Source organism: Oncorhynchus nerka, linkage group LG13 (assembly GCF_034236695.1).
Source record: "Oncorhynchus nerka isolate Pitt River linkage group LG13, Oner_Uvic_2.0, whole genome shotgun sequence".
In the NCBI taxonomy this organism is placed as follows: domain Eukaryota; kingdom Metazoa; phylum Chordata; class Actinopteri; order Salmoniformes; family Salmonidae; genus Oncorhynchus; species Oncorhynchus nerka.
Window position 1 is genome coordinate 64,220,554 of NC_088408.1, and position 7,002 is coordinate 64,227,555.

The 7,002-nt window shown below is 40.5% G+C and overlaps 1 pseudogene; it reads right to left on the bottom strand.

The window, feature by feature from the left end:
- Window positions 1-721: 721 nt before the first annotated feature.
- LOC115140555 (LIM/homeobox protein Lhx6-like) lies at window positions 722-6,349 on the bottom strand (annotated as a pseudogene).
- Between the last annotated feature and the right edge of the window lie 653 nt (window positions 6,350-7,002).

The window sequence follows — 7,002 nt, forward strand, 5'->3', positions numbered from 1 at the left end:
GGAAGATGGACCGTCGACCTACTTGAAGAGAGCATTAAAATGAGAATTGATCCAGGCAAAGTGTTAAAACAGATAACTGGGTCCCTAACAAAGGAAACGGTCAAGACTATATTTTCCTGAGTTCATTATTCCGTGTTTTTTTTGCCACAAATGCAGCTTGAGTGCTGCCAATCAATACAACAATTTCAGATTAACACAATTAAATGGATTTATGGAATTAAACAGAGTGCTAGATCAATACTATCCACAGAGTTAAACGCTTTAAATGGTTCTTGCCATCGGATTGATTGTTGCGGACGTTAAACACATAGGGACTAAATTGGGGACCCTCAACCTGTAGCTTGACCGTTACATACCTATGAATATTGCTGTTAAAAACAGGTTATGAAGGATACTTGGCCTTTACCGGGTGGCCTGGTGGATTTAATGTTGTTCAATGAGTGTAAGGTGCTTCTATCAGCGGGGTGAGTGGGTGGGTTAAAGTTAAAGTGTGTATTTTATCTTCAGCACAGCATTCTCCGTATTACACAAGATGATTGGACTTAATTAACGTAAGATTATGGCACTGGGTGTTGTCAAATCAATCCCGTTAATGGGATTTGGTGCACGAAGGGATCACTAAGAATTAAATCCTTCATGTCTTGCTGAAAAACCAAAGTGTTTTATTTTTTAATTAAAACCAAATGTGAATTTATGTGAAATCAGATCTATTTTTCCAACACTCTTTTAGGCACATTTTATTACATCGGTAAAATATGTACAATTTACAATAAATGATTTATTTCATTTGAAAGCATTTTTAAAAGTGCTTCTTGGTGAAGTATCTTTTTTGAATAAATAAATGGACACAAGCTTTCCATTTCACAAGAGAAATAAGTAAATAGAACACACAAGACCGCCTCTCTCTAAACACACAAGATCAGAAGAGTCTTCATCCTCACCTTACACAGAAATATGGAAGTCCATGCATGGGAGGGTTTTATACAGGAAAACAAGCAGACGGAGTAAAAGAAAAAAAGTCATATTTAAAACGAATGGAATTGAAAAATAAAATACCTTTAGTACTATAAGTTGATGAATAAGACAATGAAAAATCTGAATCCGCAGAGATTGAATTGAAATTTTCTGTTGGAAGAGTCTTCCTGTTCCTAACCCTGGTCCTGGAGATCCAACTCATTCCCTGTCAAGGAATGGGTGGTGTAATCTGGTCCTGATGATTACCACATTTGTATTGAACTGGGATGTTTTTCCCATGACGATCTAAAGTCTATCTGCCTTTATAAAAACCGTCCATCCATTTGAATATGTGATATCTCCACCTTGACATACTATGGAGACGGTAAAAGTCCTCTTGTGTAGTAAAATAGAAGAGACAGATGTCGAACTGTTCTCAGAGGTTTGGGATGGAAAGGTCCGCGAGAGAGACGGCTTGTGGAGGAGGTGGTCTCAGGGGCATGACTTAGTGGCTGATGGGCAACTGTGGTAAGGTCATGCCTGGGTGGATGAGGTGGTTAGGGGAGGACAGCATTGAGAAGGGATGACCTGTGCACAGGAAACAACAGAAATATATATTTTTTTATTAAATGCAATAAGACTAAATACATTGCACAAGAAGTCATATGTGATGTGACGTGAACTGAAATACACTATGGGTAGAATCATATCTTTGATCATGTTAATTGGTAGAGTAAAAAAGTAGAAAATTCTGTTAGAGCCAAAGTCACCTCGATGTACATGTATGTTTTGTCCATTGAGAGGGAGTAACCAACTCACTGTCTATATATCCATGCAGAGCCAGCAGGTGTGGTCTGTCAGGACTGCTGAAGGGGGAGTAGAGGTTGTCTGGCAGTGAGGGGGGCAATCTAGAGTGGGGGTAAGGGGCGCCCTGGAGGTGACCGTTGTGCTGGGGGAGGATGCTTTTTATGCCTTGCTCTGCAGTTTTGAAACCAAACCTATTGAAAATGTAACATTACTAAAGATCAATGGCGTATGCAAGATGTAATCTGGTAAAGATGAATTATTTTATCATATCAAAGTATCTATTCTATTACATCATACATTCATTTTCAATATGTCTAACAACATTACACCCACTAGTTTGATATTATCATACATACTTGTATGACCCGTCTGCTCAGTCCTGTCATGTCTGCCAGCTTCTGTAAGGTCTGGGTATCAGGGTTGTTGTCTTGGTAAAACTGAGACTGCATCACCTGAGAACACACCGAGCAAACTCAGTCACGAAGCTACATACTCAGCTGTATATTCACCGAATCAAGCAAATTCAGCCAGACAGTCACATTCATCTGAATGATGGAAAATGTCATACTGAAACTATATCACCCCGTCACTCCGTCTCTCTCTGTCACACACAAATACTGTGCATACTTTCACAGACACTCACACACATAAACACACACCTACCGTACCTGTAGCTGCTCAGCGCTGAAGGAAGTGCGTGCTCTCTTGGCTGGTTTGGGTTGGCCATCCTGATCAGAGGGCAAGGCTCCCTCTAAAGTGAGACCTGTCCCTAAGTCCCAGGCACAAGAAGGAAAGAAACATCACCACACAGTTTAATCTTGTTCACTTTAGCTAACCTGAAGGAGATCATACACATGCAATTGGTGCAGGTGCTGGATATCGAAACATAAATTCCTCTGGGTAAGACATGTATGTCATGAATTATGTCTGAATTCTTCCCCAATACTGTTTCCCACAGGGACGAATCCTAACTTGAGAATATCCCATACATGGCTGATATTTGGGTACCCTGCTCCCTGACATTGTCTGAGACACCCGTCGGAAGACCTACCGTTCTCCGCCGCTCTCTGGAGGTTCTCCACCATGGTGTCATAGTGGGCCCGACAGAGCACCCGGCCCTCCACCAGACCAAACTCCTCCCCCGTGGACAGCTGCCTCTTACAGGAGTAGCAGGCGAAGCAGGCCAGGTGGTACACACTGCCCCGTGCCCGCCGTACCCAGTCAGTGGCAAACACCTGGCGCCCGCACTGGCTACACTTGGTGCCAAACCTACTGTGATGAGACAGAGATGAGAAGGGGGCATTTTTAGTCGTCTTTCACTGCTACTAGTTCAAGTAAATGTGTGATCAACGGAAATGTTGTGCAGGCCAGAAATAGAGAGAAACTCTTTTTGTAAAAGATTACAAACAGCATTGCTTTTCCAATCTAATTTCACTTTAGTCAAATATAACTGAGCCCCCTGTTCATTAAAACAATAATAGCAACAGCAATGGGATAACAATAGCAATATAATTATAGATTTTTTTTAAATAGATTTTTTTTATAGAATAATGATAATACAACAACAAATAGTGTTTAATTAGTTGGCATGCTACAAACAGCCTATAGACCCGCCAGTTTATGACGAAAATTTGAACTTTCTGTGAGTGAGAAAAAATAGCCCTTGATAAATTAAACAGTATTTTAGCAGTGGCCCTGGTTGAAGGGGGGAATGATGAATTGATAAATGAAGAACAACGAAAACGAATAGCTTAAATGTAGTGATCTCAAAGATGTAAGAATCATTATTGAGAGTAAAAATGTTGATAAAGTCCACCACATTTTCAGTAAAGGCAATGATTTAAATATATCTAAAGAGAAACATTCCCGAAGTAACTTTGACAAAAAAATGGGTATTGGGTGTAAAAGTGTAAAAGTCTGATGTTATAAATGGACTATGGGTTTATTCGGATAGCCGTGGTAACAGATTTGTTTTTCCTTTAATAAAGGTAATGCGTGTCTATGAATTGGTGTGATTTAGACGTTACAACGATACAAAAAAAACCCAGTCCAATCCTGTTTACTTGCCCCGAGACATAAGAACACAATGTATTTTTTGTTTAAAAAAAATCTATATACCAACGGAACAGAATAGAAATAGGATACACTCAGTATAGTCAATCTTAAACGATCTCCCTGCAATAAGATGTGATAAGTAATCCATTGTTTGTGAACATTAGAGCCAAACATAGAACATACAGCACCCTACATTTTATGGAAAACAAATAGCAAAACTTACCCTACCTGAAATAATCCAATTTGCAAAAGATTTCTTTGTTTTTGATGTAGCAGCTATTGTGCTGACGTAATGATACTCTGCAGACTGAACACTCCAGACATCCCACGTGCCAATTCAAATTGTTCACCTGCCATGAGAAATAAATAATCGTAATAATAATAATAATAATAATAATAATAATATAATTTGTTTGGGGTACTTATTCTATAAAATGGAAGGAACTTGAAAGATTATGCAAATATGCAGGCAACTTGTGAGGAAGAAATAGGTTTGAAATTGAATCGTAAAATGATACTTGATTTGACCGGTGTAATAAAAGGCATTATAATGCTTACCTTCAGTAGGTATCTGTCTTTGATCTCTGTGCCGCAGCTGGCACACTGGTTTTTCCCGGTAGACCGAACCGGCGTCGGGGAGGCCAGGGTCGAAGGCGAGCACATAGACGGTGTTACCGGAGGACTGGGCAGGAAAGGAGCCTCTACTTTCACATCCTCGTGAGGCTCCCCGTCGGAGTGAGACTGAGGTTTGGGAGAGATTTTTCTTGTCATAATCTTATAGTGACCTGGATGCAAGGTAAAAGGCCTATAGACTGTATGTATTACAGGACACATGGCGCCGTACAGGACAAGCCCTCATCGGTTACAAGAAAAACAAGCATTGTGTAGAGTAGGCCTAAATGCAAAAAAATTAAATCGAATGAAATGGGCTTACTACAACAATATGCTACTGAAAACAAAACTTCAAAGGCCTGTCACAAAAGTAAACTATGAAAATGGGGTTGGGAAATGAAAAAAGGGAGTCGAAGTTCGGCCAAGTCTCCAATGATCATGTCGAAGTTCCTATTTTGATCACATTAAATCGTTAATGTCTTATGTTTTAATAACTCACCATTATGAAGCTATTCTGTTTGTGGAAAAACAGCCGTGTAGACGAAGCCTGGAGCTGCGACTGAAGTCTGCTCTGCGCCCTGCTCTGTTTTGCGCTTTCGGCTATGCATCCCTACCAGCCCATACCTCAAGCTATATCCGGTGCAAAACAATGAATAATACTTTCTCAGGCATTTAAACCCTGGCAACAAAAGATAATTTTGATGAAGCAATTAGAATTAGGATTTCTTTTCCCCTTTATGTACAACTCGTAGGCTACCTCCTAAAATAATCGCATAGCCTAATAGTTCCCATGCAATCGAAAACACTGAAAAGATGGACTACCTGCAATTAGTGATGGCTTCAAATGCTCGAGATTAGAGGCAGCCAGGGTGTCAATTTCAACTGTCAATCAGAGAAGGCATCGCGCCACCAGAAGAATTGCATATTTTAATTTTAATAGCCGTAATCGAAAATCGAATTTCTGTACACAAGACTAGGATGTGAAGAGGCTCTTGAACGTCGCACTATTCATAGGAGACAATGTACATAACTTGAAACATAAAGGAGCGTGATTGTCTCGGCTTCGCTTATGATAGGCCACTTGAAGCTCTCTTGGTGATTATAACGGTATTCAAGAGTGCCAAAAATCTGGGTTTGGGTGGGATTCAGAATCCATTTTGGCCTTCGTTTAAACGAAATTACGCTAGCACAAATGTGAAATGTCTATATAATTGTCATTAAACATAGGCTGGAGCGTGGAAAACAAAAGACCAATCCGCGAGGATATTTCAGAGAGCAGCGCAAGCAAATAAGTATTCACTTGCAATGAGTCGATAGCCTATAGAGCATAGGCACATTTTGAAATTATATGTCATGTCATGTACCTGATCAACGAACACATTGTCCAATAAAACTTTGTTCTCCTCTGGGTGTGGGGACAGAGCTTCATTTTTCCAGTACATGCAGGAGACCCGTTAACACTGTTAAGAGGCAGGCGGTATCCAAATCCGTCCCGGGATGGGTTCAGTAGCGAATTATGATTTTACGCATGACAAATTACAAACAGCAAAATGCATTTTCACTGGCTCGAAACTCCATAAATATAAGTTGAATTATCTAGGACAGTTAGCCTTTTTTGTTTAGTTTACTGTCACTGCCTGTTGGTGTTTATTTCCAATATACAGTTCTTTGCATTGTGTTGTTGAAGCTGCAGCCACTTTCTCTGAATTAGTCCAAATCGAGTGAGCCGTGGCGTGCGATGTATCCGCATGCGCTGAGTTGGGTAGGCCTATCCCGCGCGCTCTCCTCTGTGTCAGTCCGTGCGTTCAACAAATTCAGCGACCGGTGTCCATTCAAGAAAGCTCTTGAGCGGCTGGGGACGGGCAATAACTGGTCCTTCAGGCACTCCCCCTCCACCTCTTCAAAATGGAAGTTACTTCCCGTCTGCTTTGAGAAGAATAGGAATAGGTGGGTGGCAAAAAGAGCAGAACTCTGATTTGTTTTGGCATACAACATAAGCATAAATATGAAATATACAGTTGATCAAATAAATACCATTATGTAAATAAAAAAATGTGGCTTTAGAAAAATGTAGAACATGTTTTTTTACATTCACATTGTGTGCGTTAGGCCTGCTTGTGATGATTTGAGGGTTGAATCAGCAGAATGCTTACGTTCTTGCTAACCCGAAAGATACTGAAAATGTTCAAATACACACAATATCAAACACAAAATCTAGGTCTACTTATTTGGTTCTTACATTTAACAATCTCTCAATATACGTGGACATGTCAGAAGCGTGTGTGTGTTCCATCAAAGTATGCCCCATAAAACCATGCCGCCCATCTTTCATGTCGAGAGAACACACTGAAAATAGTGTTCAACGTGTTTGCGAGGACATTAAGTGCTCCTTGGAGGTATGATTTGTTGCACATTGGGATTGTTTCAGGAACCTCCATCGGAGGAGCGTCATTGTCCAGAGTGTTACAACAATATATTGAACTGTGTCAATTCAGGGGAGTGTCACTTTCCCAGACTCCACCTGCAAGCCATCCATGCAGATCTGTAATGGCACAGCATGGGATTGTCAGTAAC